This window comes from Bos taurus, chromosome 8, assembly GCF_002263795.3.
Source record: "Bos taurus isolate L1 Dominette 01449 registration number 42190680 breed Hereford chromosome 8, ARS-UCD2.0, whole genome shotgun sequence".
In the NCBI taxonomy this organism is placed as follows: domain Eukaryota; kingdom Metazoa; phylum Chordata; class Mammalia; order Artiodactyla; family Bovidae; genus Bos; species Bos taurus.
The window spans coordinates 61987428-62008423 of NC_037335.1; the positions used below are offsets into that span (position 1 = coordinate 61987428).

Below are 20996 nucleotides of genomic sequence, written 5' to 3' on the forward strand. Positions count from 1 at the left end.
AGGCCCACTTGACTTCACATTCCAGGATGTTTGGCTCTACCACAGTGGTTATCTGGATCATGAAGATATTTTTTGTATAGTTCTTCTGTGTATTCTGGCCACCCCTTCTTAATATTTTCTGCTTCTGTTAGGTCCATACCATTTCTGTCCTTTATTGTCTTCATCTTTGCATGAAATGTTCCCTTGGTATCTCTAATTTTCTTGAAGAGATCTCTAATTTTTCCCATTCTATTGTTTTCCTCTATTTCTTTGCACTTATCACTGAGGAAGGCTTTCTTATCTCCCTTGCTATTCTTTTGAACTCTGCATTTAAATGGGTATATCTTTCCTTTTCTCCTTGGCCTTTTGCTTCTCTCCTTTTCTCAGCTATTTGTAAGGCCTCCTCAGACAACCATCTTGCCTTTTGCATTTCTTTTTCTTGGGGACAGTCTTGATCACTGCCTCCTGTACAATGTCACGGCCCTCTGTTCATAGTTCTTCAGGCACTCTATCAGGTCTAATCAATCCCTTCAATGTATTTGTCACTTCCATTGTATAATCGTAAAGGATCTGATTCAGGTCACACCTGAATGGTCTAGTGGTTTTCTGCCGGGAGCCGGTGAGGCATTCCACTCATGACAAAGGTCATGAGGAAGGAGGCTTGGCATACGCAAAGGTGGGATCGAGCCTCAGGAGTCCCCCTGGATATTCTCGAGCATCTACCCCCCAAAAAAACCAGAGTCTGCCTACTTTATTGCTTTGTGCTCCACCTCTGACTTTACTGGGGGCTGTCCCCCACCACCATGTCGCTCTCTCTGTCAAAGAGTTAACTTACAGCTCCAATTAATAAAGTTCCTGGGCAACTAGGAGTGTTTAAATCCAAACCCCTCAGATGGCTCTCTAACTCGCCTGACAAGTTTACTTGGACTCCTACAGCTATGCATACGATTGTTTACAGTCTCCCAGCCTCGAGAGGCACGGGAAGCTTAAGATATTCAAATAGCTTAGAGCCTCTCAGAGAGTTAGAAACTGTCAGAATAAAACGAGTAAAAGATTTCATTGATGAGCCAATGCTTGCTGCCAACTTTCCACATCCCCTGAATTGTATCCTTGAATGTGTATTAATTAATATAGTTGGTATGTAGAAAAAATAAGTAGTGGCCTTGGTGTTAGTAACTTTAGATCCTTAAGGTAATAAATTCTTTCCTTTATTGTAAACCCATTACACATCCGCCCTATAGGAATGCAATTTTATCTTCGGAAGATGACGCCAAACTTCAAAATAATTACTCTTAGAGAAAATAAGTCTTTGTTGATAAGTCTTTGTCAAGAGTCATAAAATGTTAATAAGCCTTCTGGCCAGAAGATGATGTAAATCACCTAAACCATTTGTATATGATAAATGTGCAGGAAAGAAACCCTGGTTTTTGATAAGGATCAAAAACTGCTGACTTTGCATCCCCTATTATCCTCTATGTGTAACTTAGGGTATAAAAGCCCCTGTTGAAAATAAAGCTACGGGCCTTGCTCACCAAAGCTTGGTCTCCCCATGTCATTCTTCCCCTCAATTTCCAGCTGAGTCTCCATCTGGAGCGCGGATATCCTCTGCGACCATTTATTTGCCTGGGCTTCTAAGACCCACTCGAGAAGGTGTCTAAGGTGGGGCACCTTCCGCTATTCAAGAGGGCGCCTGCGGCCTCCATGGTCAGAGCTAACCTGGTGTCACGGGTTATATTGATTTTCTGCGTAAAACAAGCTACTCAGCTTCTTTTCTCCACTGAATTTTCCTACTGAGCTATCCTCATTCTATTACTCTTTATATCTTTGATGAATAAATAAATAAATAGTCGCCGACACCGTCTCCCCTTCGAATACTCTGGATCAGCCGGGGCTGGACCCCGGCAGTTTTCCCTACTTTCTTCGATTTAAGTCTGAATTTGGCAATAAGGAATTCATGATCTGAGCCACAGTCAGCCCCTAGTCTTGTTTTTGCTGACTGTATAGAGCTTCTCCATCTTTGGCTGCGAAGAATATAATCAATCTGATTTCGATATTGACTATCTGGTGATGTCAATGCTTAGAGTCTTCTCTTGTGTTGTTGGAAGAGGGTATTTACTATGACCAGTGTGTTCTCTTGGCAAAACTCTGTTTGCCTTTGACCTGCTTAATTTTGTATTCCAAGCGCAAATTTGCCTGTTACTCCAGGTAGCTCTTGACGTCCTACTTTTGCATTCCAGTCCCCTATAAAGAAATGGACATCTTTTTTGGGTGTTAGTTCTAGAAGGTCTTGTAGGTCTTCATAGAACCTTTCAGCTTCAGCCTCTTCAGCGTTACTAGTTGGGACATAGACTTGGATTACTGTGATATTGAATGGTTTACCTTGGAAACGAACAGAGATCATTCTGTCGTTTTTGAGACTGCATCCAAGTACTGCATTTTGGACTCTTTTTGTTGACGATGATGGCTACTCCATTTCTTCTAAGGGATTTTTTTCCACAGTATTAGATATAATGGTCATCTGAGTTAAGATCACCCATTCCAGTCCATTTGAGTTCACTGATTCCTAAAATGCCGATGTTCACTCTTGCCATCTCCTGTTCACTCTTGCCACTTTCAATCTGCCTTGATTCATGGACCTTACATTCCAGGTTCCTATGTAATATTTCTCTTTACAGCATCAGACTTCACTTCTATTACCCATTATATCCACAACTGGGTGTTGTTTTTGCTTTGGCCACTAATAATCAATAAGGGCCTCTTAGTTTTTTCAAACATGAGAAGGGAATACACATTTATTCCTGTTTTATGATCACCTCCACCCTTTCCCACCACCACTACCCTAGGAATCTATCTTGAACTCTGGTCAGTTGCTTCCAGGAAGCTACTGAGAGGATCCTATGGACCCTGGAGACAGAGCCAGTGTAACATTTAACAGGTACAGATAATTGCCTGGGTTCAAATCCCGGTTGAACTATGTATATACTGTGTGACTTTCAGCAAGTTACTTCATGTCCCTATGGCTTAGTTTCCTTGTTTACAAAATAAGAATGCTATCTACCTCACAGGCCAGCCAATTAATTGAATAAATACATAGGAAGCACCCAGGAAAGTAATCTACAGCACAACAGATGGCTTGACAAGGATAAAGTACTATTGTTCTTTTCTGATGTATTTGTTTGGTGTATACGTTAGTGCGTTGCTTGACAATTTGTCACCCTTGCAATCCTACTTGGCCACAGTGAAATATTCCTTTAATGTACCACTACAGTTTGCTAATATTTTAAAATTTCACATCATTATTCGTAACATACTGAGCTTCCGATTTCAGTACTACCTTCATGTAAAGTTGAGATGTCAACGTTCCATTCCCTTTGTAAAAGAATTCTGTCATTTTTCCTTCTTTAAGCTGGCGAACAATTTAAATCTTATCATAATTATCTTTTTCTTGAAAGTTAAGAGAAGTCACCTGAAACGCCATCTGGGCCCGGTGTTTTGGGGGAGGGCAGCTTTACAAAAACCTTCTCGATTTCTTCCATTGTTACTGGCCTGTTAGGTTCACTTTCCAGAGTCAACTGTGATAACTGGATTTCCCTAGACAGAACAGAGAAAGTCTGATTTATTTAGTTTTATAAGGCACTTGTTATTTAAAAGAACACTTTTACTCTTGTGTGTCTACATTCCCTTTTTCTTGAGCAGGGTAGCCAGTTTACCTAATTTACATTTCTCTCATCACAGCAAAGAACCAGTTCTTAAATTTACCAATTTTACTATGTTTCAGTTTTCAAAAATTTTGTTTTTCTTCTTTATCATCTTATTTCTCCTGCTCTGAGTTTATTTTCTTCTAATTTCTTAAAGGGAATTTTCTTACTTTTATGTATTCTTTGTTTCATAATTTGAGTGTTCAAGGCTATGTATTTTGCTTTAAGCAAAACCTTTACTATTACTTTTTAAGCCATTCCATGGAGAGTTTTGGTCTAATTGGTGGTTACCTTACCATCTGTATCATCTCCTGTTCTTCACCACAGTGGCTTTGATTTGGGATGACATGCACCCTTTCCAGAGTCCAGGCCTATTTAGGGTTTGTGCATCACAGCATATCTTTAATTTATGCTCAGGAGATGAGAATCTTTCTTGTGTAGGAAAGATCCTACAGGGATGAACCTTGATATCTGACAACTACCCTCCAGTCTGAAAAGGTTCAATGACAAAAACACCTTGAGGCTGACCTTCATCAGTGGGAGAACAAAGCAGCAGCAAGCAGCCAAGTTCACAAAGTCCACTGCTAAGTTTTTTGATCACAGTGGGACACTGGTCATGCATGTACACAAGCCTGAAGTAGCCAGGCTCCATAATAGTCTCGCCACAGAAAGAAAATAAAACACAGACTTTTCAAAGTGACCATCTTTCTGCCGGATCATGCTGAAATACAAAGTGAGGAGGAAAGAAACTGAGATCTTAAAATGAAGCCAGAAATGTTAAAATGTCTGTTCTGAACTTTTAGTCCATCCAGGATAAACAGGATTTTCCAGCACAGATATGAGAAGCTGCCATCTGGTATCTAGCTGGGGCCTCCTTGACCTGCTGATTGCACTATTTCGACTCTTTTTCTGGAAAAGCACTTTTGATAAAAGCTGTATAGATTTCCTCCTTCATACCAAAAGTAATTTATATAGTATTGGCATTGTGCCGTGTAGTATTTGAAGACTCAATTTTTAAACTTGTTAACCTGTTTCTGACTGTGCTAACTCCCCTTTCAACAGCTGTCTCCCTTAATTCAGGATATGATCTGCATGTATGACAGCTGTCCTTCACACACAACTTTTGCAGGTATGCATAAATCTGACTTTGGGAGAACTGGAAAAAACAACAACAGTTTTTTAATTTGTTTAAAACAGATCTTCAGTTACATTTTGTGCTCTTAACGAATTAAAGGCGTCAACAGCATTTTTAGTTAAAGAAAATTTGTCCTATAGACGCTTGAGAAGTTTGCCAGGGCCTAGAGTTTGATAATTATTAATCGATCAGTCTTTTATATCCTTTCTTCTTATCATTTCAGCTGCCAGACATGAGTTCAAACTCTTACTAGTACTACACTTGTCAATCTAAGATTAACCAACATTTTAAAAATAACTTAGCATAGAAATACTTTATATCCATGTAATGCTTCGCTCTTCTTCAGTTTCAGGAATAACCAATGTTAAAACCAACAAAAACATCCAGATTCATGTATGTTATTTGCCATTAACAGTGACAATTTGTAAATGTAAAAAAATTTCATTTTTACATACAAAACACATAACAATCTCAATTATAAAGTCACAAGCTACAAGCTATTTAACAATATACATCCTTGATAACACAAACCAAGATACTTGTACACCTGAACAACACAATTTTGTTCACGTTCACCCTTAATGACTGGAATGGTACTTGCATTACTTTTCAAAATTTTGCAAATTAAAGTACTTCAATTAGTTTTGTCATGACTCTTTGGGTCTGTTATTAAACAAACAAATCTGTGGCTAATAGAAGCCAGTCATTTCTTGACTACTGTACTGAATTATTTTAGGAAATCTGAAGAACATGTGTACATTTATGGTTTCAGATTTTTAAAAAATAAGCCTGGACTTAGGAAAAAGGAACATAATGAAATCTTTCCAGACTTCACAGATTTACAGCTTTCTCCCTCATTTCATCCTATACACCAGGATAGTGTGAACAGGTTCTCAATTTAGCAACAGAAGGCAGGCTAGTGTGCAGGATAGTCTTCTGTAGCGAAATTTAAAATTTTGCGTGTTTATCTAGAGTGTGAACATGACTAAATTTCTTTGCTAAACTGATCTATATATTTAAATTCTTTAACATGGATAATAATTCTTTGCAATTTATTGCAAAACTTATTTGCCATAATTTTACATTTGTTTGCTACCTAAAACACTCAACCTATGTCAACATTAGGAAAGTTAATTAAGCTGACTTTCATTAAACTCCAAGTGTCAATTAAACTTCTGCGGCAGAAGAAAACAGTGTAAAGTCTAAATGCTCACTGTAATTTACAGTCCACGGGATAAGACCGAGAAATGAGCCAGCACAAAGGTCTTTGTGCAAAAACTGGGGAGAAAGCAACTGTTATTCTCAAAGGATGTTGACTCCCACAAGTCAGCACGTCTGAGTCAGCATTCAGAACAAGATTAATCTGGATTCTAGTTCTAGTTAGGACACCTGGATTCTAGTTCTAGTTAGGACACTATCTTGCTACTATAAATACAAAGCAATGTCTATAATTTTAAAATTCCACTTCTCTGGGCTAACTTTAATCTACCAAAGGAGAGACCAGATAAATCCACTCCCTCTTAAAGGTAACAGCTTGTGATCTTTCCCTGGGATGCACTCGAGGTGACTCCAGATCCAAAGTGCCTAACCTGTGCTCTGGAACCACTAACGGGCCCAACCAGTCCTGACACCTTTTGATTTTATGGAATTCTTTCAAAACAAGGGCACTACAGAGTTACTTTAGGGGCTTCTGTTTCACTGCTTGCAGGTGGGGATTAAGACCAGATGTGTACAGCTGAAAGGGGCAAAAAAGAAAAGCGTAAATGCAGCTGAGGCATCGACACGCTCCACCTAGATAAGCTACTAAGCTTAGTAATTGGTACAGAGATTTTCAATTAACAACAATGCCCACCCCCACTTCCCCACCATCACGGAAAAAAACCAGCCTAGTACAACGGAGTTTCTCGCAATGCGAAGCAACATGGTGTCGCAGAACAAGCATTGTTTGGCCGGGTAGCTGAACTTACTTACCGCTTCCCTGGCGTCCATTTCCCCGGTCTGTGGTTAAGGGGGAGGGGAGGGGAGTGGACGGGATCGTCCAGGCCTCTCCAGTCCCTGACATTCAACGGAACCAGAGGTCCTGGAATCCCAGGCCCCGAGATAGCAAGGGCCCTTCAGCGGTCCCAGCGTCGCTCTCCCGGGACTCAGGCAAAGCCCGGCCCCTCCCCGCCCCGCTCTCAGGGCTCGCCGGGAGGCACCTCCCCGCCCGGGGCGCACCCAAATGAAAGCACAGCCTCCTCTGCCGAAAAGGCTCTTCCCAGCAGCCAGACGGCGCCCTCAGCCCGGAAAAGCCCGGTGGCGGGCGGCAGAGCAGGGAGCGTAGAGCTGGCCCCGGCGACTGCGGACCCCACCCGGGATGGCGCGCGCGGGAACAGCGGGACGCACCGAGGGGAGGCAGTGCGCGCGCGCGGACGGGGGTGGGCGCCGAGCAACCGAGCCAGAGGGCCGGGCAGACGGCCTCCTCAGAGCCTCTTTCGTGCTTCCACTCACTCCACGCGGAGGCCGGGGGAACCCCGTGTTTTCCTTTCGCCTGCCTCCCGACTCACCCATCGCCGCGGGCGCCCGGCTTCCACGCCCGGTAGCGGCCCGCCGGCAGGTTGGTGAGCCTGCGAGCCGGCGCAGGCGCAGACCTTGACCGACCCAGAACTCTGGGCGGGGCGTGACGCGGTCGACGCCGCCGAGCCCGGTCACGTGAGGGAGACGCGGCCGCACCACCTCTCAATAATCCCGCGGAGGGTCAGGTGATGCCGGCTAACTCCTGGCAGCGGTTCGCCGCCGCAGGGCAGGTGTAGGGTCACCCATCACACCTGTCGTCAGGCTTTGGGATTCCGCTTGCTGGAATAGCGTACCCTTGGTGTATGGTGGCCTTGCCGTGCCACAAATAGCCAACGCTTTTGCTAGTGCACAGCCTGTGGGAGGACCACTGGGAATCGACAGTTGTGGATGGCAAGCTTGCACGTGGGCCTAGGCCTTCCAAGTCCCCACCTCACTACCCTTTGTATCATTGGTTAGATTTCATCAAACGCTTGGAGTTGCCTTTTGTCAGGTACTGATACTGCAGTTCACAGAACACCTTTAGAATATACAAATATGTGTGCTCTAAAATATACAGATTATTTAAAAGCCCTGTTTCCTTCAATTTCAGACAACTTGCACGTCTTGGACTCTACTGCAGTCGGAGTTAGGAGGCCTAGGTCAAGTCATAGCGATCCTTGAGCCCCAGATCTCTGAAAAGTAATACCTGCCTTGCATGCATCCCTTGGCCTTTGTAAGAATCACTGGGAATAATGATCTGACTCTTTTATCAACTGGAAGGCACACAGATGTGAGGGACCGAAGGAATTGGAAAGGTCAGCCTGGGAGCGAGGTCCTCTTGAGGATCATCAAATATGTGATGGCTTACCAGGTGGCTCATTGCTAAAGAATCTGCCTGCCAATGTAGGAGGTGCAAGAGACACTGGTTCCATCCCTGGGTGAGGAAGAGGAAGATCCCCTGGAGTAGGAAATGAAAGCACACTGCAGTATTCTTGCCTGGAAAATTCCATGGACAGAGGAGCCTGGCTGGCTACAGTCCATAGGGTCACAAAAAAGAGTCAGACACAACTTACAGCTAAACAACAACAACATGCTCTTTACTTGGGGTTTGTCCAATAAGCAACTTCCTGGAGTGAAACCAGGTGGGTGGGTCTCCCTGTGTACTTCCCCTGAGAGCACTTTGTAGATACTGACTGCTTGAGCTGGTCTGATTAACTGCTTCTTGTGATGTGGGAGGCCGTGCTACCTAATTTCAGCCAATGCTCTGCTGAGGTACCTACTGTGTGCCACTGTGTTCTCTTGGGGGAGCTTAGAGTGCAGTGGAGGCTGTAAAAGCAAAAACTCTGAAAATTCAGAAGCATGAGGGGCCTTTCCCCTTAAGAGGGAACCAGGGATGGCGTCACAGAGGAGGAAGTCACCTAGGCCTTGGGGGATGAATGAGTGGGAATTTGGACTAGTGAGTAGGAGGTAAAATTGTAAAGGTCAGGTGGTGGGGTCTGATATTGCAAACCTTGACCGTCAGATGCAGGCACCTGGCATCTAACCAGTGTGCAGAGATAGATTTCGGGCTCCACGGATAATGACAAGGCCATTCTGTACCTTGGAATCATTAAAATCAGGCAACAGTTGGCATTTATGCCAGAATTATGTTTGCCCTGTCTTTTGTGAATTCCTATTCAGATGTATTATTTGAAAAATAAATAAATTAGGCAGGCACCCAGCGTGTTCATAGCATAAATAATTCATTTCTGATTAGAATGGAGAGGTTATTCTCCTGTGGTAGAGCCTGAAGAGGAGGCAAAAATGGAAACTAAACACACAGCTGGGTCACAACAGACTCAAAAGAGGGGGGAATCCCCTCAAAAGAGGGCAGTGTGGACAGGAACACTCAGGTCTGGAGCTAAGCCAGCTGTTTCTTTTATGCAGCGGGTCACAGCGCAGGCCTCTCCCCCACCAGCTCTTAGTTCCTTGTCAGAAACCTCCCAGGTCCTTAATTGGCTATTCTTGGACATATGAATGTTGAAGGTCAAAAACCTCTATTATCTGATTCAGGATTCATCATAAAGTTATCCTTTCATTTCTCTATTCTCATCCACCCATTGTTGTATTCTTTCTTTAGTCTCTTAAAGTATTCTCTATACCTCCAGCTTCCACAGCATCTGTCAGATAACATCCTCTAACCGAGTTTTTTTTTTTTTTTCCAAGTTGCAAATACTAAGCATTTAATGGTTTTATTTTATTTATTTGTATGGTATTTTATGTTATTTTGTCTGATGGAGAAAGTAAAAATCACTCAGTCATGTCCAACTCTTTGCAACCCCATGGACAATACAGTCCATGGAAATTTCCAGGCCAGAATACTGGAGTGGGTAGCCTTTCCCTTCTCCAGGGGATCTTCCCAAACCAGGGATCAAATTCAGGTCTCCCACATAGCAGATGGATTCTTTACCAGCTGAGCCACAAGGGAAGCCCAAGAATACTGCCCATCTGATGGAGAAGTCATCTCTTTTTCATATTTTTTTCACTTAAAATTTTTTTAAATTGGAGAATACCATATAACAATGCAAATCAGCTATAAATATGTATATAAACACATATATTTATAGCCTCCCTCTTGAGCCTCTTCCCCCATCCTCTTCCACCCCTATAGGTCGTCACAGGGTGTCAGGCTAGGCCCCCTGTGTCTAACCCAGTTTTTATTATCTCAGTTTTATTATCTCACTCCTCAGCTTAAAAACTTCTAAGGGTTTTGTTTCCGCAACAAATCCAAACTCCTTCACTTGGCTCATGGGTTCTCGGTGTCCTGCCCCTTTACTATCTGTCCACCCCATCTCTAGCTTCATTCTGTGCTTCAGCGTTGCGCAGTCTCTCAGTGTGTTGCAAACCCTTGTTTCTTAAACCTTCCTCCCTCCCTCTTTCATCATTGACTCTCAGTAGTCAAACATGTTAACCATTTAAGGCCCTCTGCCTTCTCCCTGGAAAAGCATGTCTTATTAACCTGGGCAGACATGGTTGCCCTTGCCCTGCCCATCACACACAGTTTGGGGCACTTCTAATATCTGTTTATGTTACAATCACTTGTGAAGGTGTCTCCCTTTTCTACTAGGGCAGAGCTGTCTGACGTTTCTGACCCTCTAACTCAGTGCTTGGCATAAAGGGTGTTTCCCCAAATGAAATGCTGGTGGAGAGGGTCTGGGTTCTTAGAAAAAGGGCCATGGGAGTGTTGCCGATCAATCTTTGCTTAAGCACCCTCTACTCCCCCTTCAACCTCCCATTAAAATGCTTTCTAGAAACTTGTCTAGTGCACTTATGGGCCTTTATATCCACAAAAACAGCTTTACGCAAGCTGTCGTCAGTGGAGCCTTGGCTACCTTGAGAGGCTCTCTGCCCAGATAAGGTCACCGGCTCTGTCCCTAGCAAGGGTAGGTGACTTTTCTTTCCCTTTCTGGCCACTCCCCTACACATCCCCAGGCTCCAGCCACAGGCCAGCCACTTCTGGGTCCCTTCCCTGAGCTTTCACTTCCCTGCATTCTTTGACTTGTCCTAGAACCATGTACATTTTGTCCTTTGCGCCTCAAAGACTCTGCCTGCTTCATGACAGAGTTGTATTCACCCCTCACTGCTCAGCTTAGGCAGAGGCTTCTTGCTGCTCTTTCTGACCTCACTACCTGACACAGAGCTCCCTCACAGGGCTGTCCTTTGTGACTTGTATACATTTTACAGATCAAAAAGTTAGATCCTAGCAGATGCACTATGAAATCAGAATTTCCAGGGGAGAGGCTTGTTGGCCTCTCTAGCTCAAACACAAGCCTCAGGTAGTTCTTTTTAGACACCTTAGGGAAACAACAGCTCTAAACCGATATCCTGATCCATAATAGTAACCTAAAGTTTGAAAATTTTACTAACCTAAAGTTTGAATTCCCCGATGGCAGGGCTTAGGAATGTGGCCCAGAGAGGAAATTGGGGTTTAGTTTTAACAAGAAATGAGCAGGGCTTGAAACAGACATATACCAAGCACTGTGAAAGCCCATAGAAGAATGAAAATGCCCTAGCTGCAATCAGGGAAGGCTACCTGGAAGAGGTGACCCATAAAACATAACTAGGACTTAAAACAAGGTGGGCTCCAGAAAAAGCACAGGACAGGAAGGAGTGTGTAAGGAAGGAGACAGCAGGCTTCTCGTTTTCCTTGACCTCATCCCTGTCCTCCAGCTTTGCTTTTCTCCCAGTCACATCTCTGAGCAGAGCCTATGGCCCCTGGTAGCCCTCAGGGCTCAGAACATTGTTGACCTTGGGGTGGAATCCTGGGACACCTTACTTTGTATCCAAGTGACACATACTTGTGAAATACAAACACATTTCTATCTGGCAAGGGCCGAGTCAATAAAACAACATCAAACATTTGCACAACAGTCTTTGAGTTTTCCAAGCAGTGACGCGATAGCTATCCCCTCTGGTTTTCATGTAATTTGTGTGCGCAGGGAAGTCCTGTGACCTGCTTAAGTTTAGTAGGTATCAAGAGGTGAGGCTGGGCAGCACCACCTCCCACTATCTTTGAGAACAGAAGCACTGTTGAGTAGCTGGTGCCTGGCACTTGGGGAAGAATCTATGGATGGTGAGCTGCAGAGCAGCAAGCAGACTGGCCCTTCACCCAGGATGCTCTAATCATAAGGCACCTGAGTAGCTTGTTACCAACACAGGCTCCTGGTGCCCGTCAAGACCTACTGCCTCAAACTCTCTCAAAAGAAGGGCTTCAGTTCAGTTCGGTTCAGTTCAGTTCAGTTGCTCAGTCGTGTCCAACTCTTTGCAACCCCATGAATCGCAGCACGCCAGGCCTCCCTGTTCATCACCAACTCCCGGAGTTCACTCAGACTCACGTCCATCGAGTCGGTGATGCCATCCAGCCATCTCATCTTCTGTCGTCCCCTTTTCCTTCTGCCCCCAATCCCTCCCAGCATCAGTCTTTTCCAATGAGTCAACTCTTCGCATGAGGTGGCCAAAGTACTGGAGTTTCAGCTTTAGCATCATTCCTTCCAAAGAAATCCCAGGGCTGATCTCCTTTAGAATGGACTGGCTGGATCTCCTTGCAGTCCAAGGGTCTCTCAAGAGTCTTCACCAGCATCACAGTTCAAAAGCATCAATTCTTCGGCGCTCAGCTTTCTTCACAGTCCAACTCTCACATCCATACATGACCACTGGAAAAACCATAGCCTTGACTAGACAGACCTTTGTTGGCAAAGTAATGTCTTTGCTTTTGAATATGCTATCTAGGTTGGTCATAACTTTCCTTCCAAGGAGTAAGCGTCTTTTAATTTCATGGCTGCATTCACCATCTGCACTGATTTTGGAGCCCCCCAAAATAAAGTCAGCCACTGTTTCCACTGTTTCCCCATCTATTTCCCATGAAGTGATGGGATGGGATGCCATGATCTCTGTTTTCTGAATGTTGAGCTTTAAGCCAACTTTTTCACTCTCCACTTTCACTTTCATCAAGAGGCTTTTTAGTTCCTTTTCACTTTCTGCCATAAGGGTGGTGTCATCTGCATATCTGAGGTTATTGATATTCCTCCCAGCAATCTTGATTCCAGCTTGTGCTTCTTCCAGCCCAGCGTTTCTCATGATGTTCTCTGCATAGAAGTTAAATAAGCAGGGTGACAGTATACAGCCTTGACGTACACCTTTTCCTATTTGGAACCAGGCTGTTGTTCCGTGTCCAGTTCTAACTGTTGCTTCCTGACCTGCATATAGGTTTCTCAAGAGGCAGGTCAGGTGTTCTGGTATTCCCATCTCTTTCAGAATTTTCCACAGTTTATTGTGATCCACACAGTCAAAGGCTTTGGCATAGTCAATAAAGCAGATGTTTTTCTGGAACTCTCTTGCTTTTTCGATGATCCAGCAGATGTTGGCAATTTGATCTCTGGTTCCTCTGCCTTTTCTAAAACCAGCTTGAACATCTGGAAGTTCACGGTTTGCGTATTGCTGAAGCCTGGCTTGGAGAATTTTGAGCATTACTTTACTAGCGTGTGAGATGAATGCAATTGTGTGGTAGTTTGAGCATTCTTTGGCATTGCCTCTCTTTGGGATTGGAATGAAAACTGACCTTTTCCAGTCCTGTGGCCACTGCAGAGTTTTCCAGATTTGCTGGCATATTGAGGGCAGCACTTTCACAGCATCATCTTTCAGGATTTGAAATAGCTCAACTGGAATGCCATCACCTCCACTAGCTTTGTCCGCAGTGATGCTTTCTAAGGCCCACTTGACTTCACATTCCAGGATGTCTGGCTCTAGGTGAGTGATCACACCATCGTGATTATCTTGGTCCTGAAGATCTTTTTTGTACAGTTCTTCTGTGTATTCTTGCCACCTCTTCTTAATATCTAATGCTTCTGTTAGGTCCATACCATTTCTGTCCTTTATCGAGCCCATCTTTGCATGAAATGTTCCTTTGGTATCTCTAATTTTCTTGAAGAGATCTCTAGTCTTTCCCATTCTGTTGTTTTCCTCTATTTCTTTGCATTGATCGCTGAGGAAAGCTTTCTTATCTCTCCTTGCTATTCTTTGGAACTCTGCATTCAGATGCTTATATCTTTCCTTTTCTCCTTTGCTTTTCGCTTCTCTTCTTTTCACAGCTATTTGTAAGGCCTCCCTAGACAGCCATTTTGCTTTTTTGCATTTCTTTTCCATAGGGATGGTCTTGATCCCTGTCTCCTGTACAATGTCACGAACCTCAGTTCATAGTTCATCAGGCACTCTATCAGATCTAGGCCCTTAAATCTATTTCTCACTTCCACTGTATAATCGTAAAGGATTTGATTTAGGTAATACCTGAATGGTCTAGTGGTTTTCCCTACTTTCTTCAATTTAAGTCTGAATTTGGCAATAAGGAGTTCATGGTCTGAGCCACAGTCAGCTTCTGGTCTTGTTTTTGCTGACTATATAGTGCTTCTCCTTCTTTGGCTGCAAAGAATATAATCAATCTGATTTTGGTGTTGACCATCTGGCGATGTCCATGTGTAGAGTCTTCTCTTGTGTTGTTGGAAGAGGGTGTTTGTTATGACCAGTGCGTTCTCTTGGCAAAACTCTATTAGCCTTTGCCCTGCTTCATTCCATATTCCAAGGCCAAATTTGCCTGTTACTCCAGGTGTTTCTTTGGAGAAGGCAATGGCACCCCACTCCAGTACTCTTGCCTGGAAAATCCCATGGATGGAGGAGCCTGGAAGGCTGCAGTCCATGGGGTCGCTGAGGGTCGGACACGACTGAGCGACTTCACTTTCACTTTTCACTTTCATGCATTGGAGAAGGAAATGGCAACCCACTCCAGTGTTCTTGCCTGGAGAATCCCAGGGATGGGGGAGCCTGGTGGGCTGCTGTCTGTGGGGTCGCACAGAGTTGGACACGACTGACGTGACTCAGCAGCAGCCAGGTGTTTCTTGACTTCCTACTTTTGCATTCCAGTCCCCTCTAATGAATGGCACCCCACTCCAGTACTCTTGCCTGGAAAATCCCATGGACGGAAGAGCCTGGTAGGCTGCAGTCCATGGGGTCGCTAAGAGTCGGAAACGACTGAGCAACTTCACTTTCACTTTTCCCTTTCATGCATTGGAGAAGGAAATGGCAACCCACTCCAGTGTTCTTGCCTGGAGAATCCCAGGGACAGGGGAGCCTGGTGGGCTGCCGTCTATGGGGTCGCACAGAGTCGGACACGACTGAAGCGACTTAGCAGCAGCAGCAGCAGCCCCTCTAATGAAAAGGACATCTTTTTTGGATGTTAGTTCTAAAAGGTCTTGTAGGTCTTCATAGAACCGTTCAACTTCAGCTTCTTCAGCATTACTGGTTGGGGCATAGACTTGGATTACTGTGATATTGAATGGTTTGCCTTGGAAACGAACAGAGATCATTCTGTCGTTTTTGAGATTGCATCCAAGTACTTAGAAAAGAAGGGCTTAGGAATTTGTAATTTACAAGAGGCCTGAGTGAACTATATGAGGCAAAGGTGGGACCCACTGAAGTAGATGTGGCATGTTGCAAGATCAGCAGACCCAGGTCTGAGTCCTAGACCTACACACCTACAGACCAGGTGTGCACAACGTGTAGGGCACACACAGTAAGCCCCCGTATATGGGAACTGTTATCATTGTTATGTCATTTAACAAATACTTATTAAGCACCTACTATGTGTCAGGAGCTCTCCTAGACTTCTGCTTGTGTGGAGTCCACATTCTAGTGGGTGGAGACAGATAAATAATGAACATGATATGTGTTTAATAAACAGTCAACACACTGCATGGATTTGATGCTTAAACAGTAAAGACAATAAATGTGATATGATAATTAGTTAAATGGTAAACACAACAGCTGCTTATTATTTAAATAATATAGTATGTTAGCATTAATTCAAATACATAAAGATGGGATAGCAGAAGATGCAGAGGTAGGGAATGAAGAGAGCAATTTTGGACTTCAATCCGGACAGGAAAATGATCTTGAGCACTGATCCTTCATGATGTTCAGTGGTGCTGGGGCACTTTTCATTTGTAAAGTGGGCTCCTCTGTCACCTCCTACAGGAAGCCTTTCTAGAACCCCAGACCCTCTTTCCTTTGAATTCTGTGGCTGTATTGAACGCTGCCTTTGCTGAAAGCACACCTTGTTCTCATCCTAGCTGATGCTGTCTGTAGGTTGACGAAAGCTAAGACATGTGAACGGTGTTTATCCAACACTGCGTGTAATCTTTGCAGTAACCCCGTGAGGTCACTTCTCATGCCACTTTACCATGGAGAAAATGGAAGCTTCTTACACCTTGCTCAGGTCGCACAGCTGGAAAGCACAAGAGCCTGGGCTTCAGTTTCCGTCTGTGTAACAGGCCAATTGACTTGGAGCTGCCTTCCCTTCCGGCCGAGACTGGCTGCAATGTTGAAGAGAACCACATGAGGGCGCCAAAACCACACTGGTGACATCCTGCCTCCCAGTCAGCATGGTCCCTTCAAAATTGTCCTCCAAAGCCAGAGATTATACTAGTAACGGCAGGCTGGGACGCTCCCACTCAGGAGGGAGCAAGAGACAAGGAACCGGCTCACACACTGTCCTAGAAAAACCCCCACCCCTACCCCAGTCTTCCCCGAGCTGCTGCACCAGCCAAGGTAACGCTCTGCGCTGGCCACCCTCAAACACCCATGGCATGGGGCGATGGACTCACTGTGTGCTCTGAGCGTCCTCCTATCCCTCTCTGAACCTCAGTCTCTGGCCCTCGATGCTGGTCCCTGTGCAAAAACGCAGGGGGGAAGGCGCCAGGTCGCCCACCATTTCCTGTCGACTAGTTAAGGAACATGTTACCTGGACTCACCTTGCTCCTGCTCACCAGCTCTTCCCAGGCCCTGTTTTATTCTCAATGTTTGTTAAACTGAACCAAAACAGAAATTTAAAAACTCCCCCAAACATGAAATGGGCATTTAGAAGTGACCACCAGAGACATTTTCTCCTCTCTTCTGGAAATATCCCTGGTTTCAGAGCACTGGTGTTTGCCAGTGTTGGGCCCGGGAACATGCCAGGGCTTTGCCCTCCCTTGAACATGGGCCTCCTACAGCAAGCCGTGTGTGTGTGTGTGTGTGTGTGTGTGTGTGTGTGTGTGTGTGTGGTGGGGAGGGGTGTGCTCTGATAGGCTCAGGAGTTGGACCTGAGGATTGGAATGTGGAATCAAGGCCTGAGACCTGGGGGAGCAGTGGTGGAGGAAGCAGCCTGATGGGGGACAGAGGGCCACACCCTCGGGAGGGAGGGAGAGGCAGGGAGTTCCCCGGGGCCAGGTCGGGGTGGGGCTCCACTCCAGAGCAGGCTTCCAGGCGAGCTGGGATCGGGGGTATGGGGTGGGGAGGTCCCTGTGCCTCCTCAGGTGCTGACCTGTGAGGGAGGAAGGAGCTCGGGCTGCAGACCCTCCTGGGCCTCCGTGTCTCAGGCTGCGTAAGGACATCATCATGATCATGACAGGGGAACAAACAATGGCAGACTGTATGCCAGTCGTATCCTACCTGCCTCTCCCCGGAACGCAGAAAGTGCAAGGGTTAGTCGCTCAGTTGTGTCCGACTCTGTGACCCCATGGATTGTAGCCCGCCAGGCTCCTCTATCCATGAAATTCTCTAAGAATACTGGAGAGGGTTGCTACTCCCTTCTCCAGGTGATCTTCCTAATCCAGGGATCAAACCCAGGTCTCTTGCATTGCAGGCAGATTCTTTACTGCCCAAGTCACCAGGTAAGGCCTCAACGGGCCAGCACCTCCCAGTCTTCAGGAAAACCAAGAATGGCTTCCTGCCACAAGCGATGAACTCCCCTCTCCTTGCCTCCACAGGATGAAGCCCTCAGAGGCCCAGAGACCTCGCCATCTCCTACTATGCAGGCTGTGCTACACTGTGACCCCCCCACCTGTTACCTCTGCTGGGAGTACCAGGCTTTCAGGCTCCCGACTCATCCTCCAAGGCACAACTTTCCTGACCGCTGCAAACAGACTCAATCCCCCCTCATCTGCCCCCACCCCTGGCCCGCCTCTATTGCATCACGTGGAGTTGCCTGTTTTCCTCCACACTGGAAACTTCCTGAGGGCAGGGCTTGGGCTCTGTTCTCCTCTGTAGCCACTAGGCTCAAGGACTCAACAAATGTTTGCTGAACAAATTAATTTGTTTTCACTTAACGAGCTCATTAGGGCTCTAGCTTCCTCCTAATTACGAAGCAGGAAGTTTCCTTTTTTTCCATAACGATCCATCTTTGGGGAATGATGGCAGAACTTCAACTTCGGCAAGAAGAAGGCAATCAAACTAGACCCCTGGCACACGTTTGCATTTGAAAGAAAGAAAACATGCAGGCTCAGTGAGGTACAGTTTAAACAAAACACGTGTATATTAAAAGCTTCACATTAAATATACATTATCATACAGTTCATCACACAGAATTAGATCTTTACAGGACACTTTCAGCAGGAGGGGGTGGTCACAAGGCTCCTGGCAGTGACACAACAGCCCCGAGGAGAAGGGGAGAGACTGGGGGCTGTCCATGCCCAGGGGGTGCCTGAGTGTGTCTCTGTGGGGTTCTGGAAGGTTCTCCTGCATCTGGGCTCTGGGTTGTGCTCGTTCCATTGGACAACTTGCCCCATTTGTCTCTGTCAGTAATCGCTGGTGGAAGGTAAAAGACGTGGCAGCTTGCCGGATGATCATCTGATCCCGCCAGGACCCTTCACGGGCATCGATGGGCCGCTCTAATCGCCAGCCTGCCCTCTCTGCCCGTTTCTGCAGGCACTGTCCTTGGGGTCTGTGAGAGCACATGGGAAGCCTGGCTGTCTGTCCCTGCTGGGCCCTTGATCAAGTGACATCAACTGCTGCCCTGAGCGTGTATTGGAGAGCTGATCAGAGCTCGGTGTTCTGAATCTTAAAAAGGCAATCTCCGGGGCCTGTGACTGCAGAAGCAGAGCATCCACCAAGGGCTCCACCTGTTGTTCCCAGGGCCCTGCTGGAAGTTACGTCAAGATGGCCCTCTGCCTGCCCACCAGAGCTGCTCTGGGAGGGGAGGCACAGCTCAGCTGGGATTGGCCCAGCCTTCAGAAGAGGGGCCTTTTCACCTCTTTCTTTAGAAGCGCTGCTCTGTGAGCCTGTATCCTGACAGGCAGGTGGGCCCTCTCTCCCCACAAAGCCTCCTTTCTTTCTGGGCCGCCATCTTGTTCTGGAGGGGCTGCCCAAAAGGCCTTGACTCCTTGGTGCTCAAGGACATTACTGCTGAAGTGGTTGGGGCATTATGGTCAATAATGAAGCCAGCAATGGAGGGAAAGAAAAGGGAAAAAAACCCCAACAGTCCTGTGGCTCTGAGCAACGCAGCCTGTTAGGGGTTGGAGGCTGTGCTCTGAGACAAAATGCTGAGGCGGGATATTGTGTGGCAGGGAGCTTTTTTTTCCCTCTAAGAAATCCAGCTCATTTTCCCCCTCATTAATTGGCAGCAGATGAAAAAAAAAAAAAAAAGCCAAAACAAAACCCAAACCAACGCCAATAACCTGAATGTGAGTGTTTCTGAAAGGGAAAAGCTGTTTCAATTGTTAGATGTCCAAGAAAACATGAATACACGCCGCCAGAGGAAATGGTCACAATTAGAGGAAGAAGAGGGAGAGGTTCATAAAATTAAGGAAAAAAATTCCTTTTAGTGGCTCCCATCCTGTAAACTGGCTCCTCTGCCGACCTCAGTCCCCAAGGGGAGCTGGAGGTTGGGCCTCCCAGGGAAACTTCAGGAAGATGGAGGCAGGGCCCAGGAATCCCTTAAAAGAGTAAAGGCAAGAACAGAGGATGAAGCAGCCCTGTTTTTCCCTCAGACCATGGGGCAGAGCCTTTTCTGAGGATAAGTCTGTTCAGTGAGAATGGTCGTGGGCTCCTGTACTACCTGACCTGTGGTTCTTAGGAAGGGCCCTGTAGGAAATCTGGATTTGCTGGTGGAGGAAGGGCTACTGTGAGGTTCATCCCAACGGCCTACTCCTCGGGCTACCTCCCCTGTCTCCAATCTCTAACTGGGTCCTAGGGATCCACTCTCCTTTGGCACCTCTGTTTGGACAAGTGCCAACTTCACTCATTTTCTCACTCACTAGGAAAAAAAAAAAGAGGAAAGCGTGAATCACTTTAGGTACTGTAGCCTCAAAGGATGTTTTGGAAACAGCAAAGGAAAGGTCAGGATTGAGGTGCTGGAGACTAGGCCCAGGTCACAGGCAATGAAGCAACCATGAGGTGGATGGACCTGTGGGATTCATGGATGGGATGGGCTGGGGCTGCCCGGACTGAGACAAGGACTCAGGAGACTGACCAATTGGCTAAACTGGGCAGGAAGCAGATGCTAAGGGAACAGCTTTAGCCATAGCCTGCTAAAATCCACCAGACACCTAAAGGGACATGGCTGGCTTCTAGTCCTGCTTTGCACTGGCTTAACGGGCAACCAGGGCAAGTCCTCTCCTCTCATGAGGCCTCCATCTCCTATCTGAACAGTGAGTCAGGAGCATCTCGAAGGCCTGGCAGGGCTGGTGATGTTCAAGCTGAATTCAGCCCCCTCCTACTTGGGACGATGGTGACCAGACTTCCATTCCTCTTAGCCCACTGGCAGGCTGGACGACATGGGCTTGGTGAAGGTGCTGAAACTCGTGATGTATCTGGACCCCTTGTACCTCCTTCAGGAGGTGAAAGCCATGCCTTTCATGCTATTCCATGAGCTTCTTTTGTTTCTTCCATTGCATTTAACTGTGGTATGGGGGTGGGTGGGTCAGAGGAAAAGGAAAATTAAGAGTAACTGAGCGTCTGCTCTGTCGAGAAGGATCCAGCTCCTGTGAAGGGCAGGGGCAAGATGGCGGTGGAGTGTGGGTGTGTGTGCAGATGTTCCTATCTGTGTGGAGGTAGTGCAGATGACCAAGAGGGCTCCATGTCCCCCGAGAGGTCAGGATTTGCCTTCCTCCAGGAGCAAGGTGACAGCAAGAGACAAAGAACTGGCCCAAGAGTTTCCTCTGCTTGTGGACTGTGTGAACTTGGACAAATCACTCTCCTTCTCTGAGCCTCCCTTTCCCCACATGTGAAGTGCTCATGGGGTAGCACTGACCCCAGTTAATGGTGAGAGCACTTTATAGACCGCTGGGTGCTGTGCACCTGTGGGG

General features: G+C 46.2%; 1 protein-coding gene across 10 annotated transcripts in view; it reads right to left on the bottom strand.

Moving 5' to 3' along the window:
* Positions 1 to 7420, bottom strand: part of SLC25A51 (solute carrier family 25 member 51) — a 23916-nt gene extending 16496 nt beyond the window's left edge. For 3 of the 10 annotated variants that reach the window (XR_009495487.1, XR_003035932.2, XM_005210178.5), the window contains exons 1-2: positions 7359 to 7420; positions 3446 to 3570 (exon numbers count right to left, since the gene is read on the bottom strand). The gene's annotated coding sequence lies outside the window, so the exon portion shown is untranslated. 10 annotated transcript variants of the gene reach the window in all.
* Positions 7421 to 20996: the final 13576 nt, after the last annotated feature.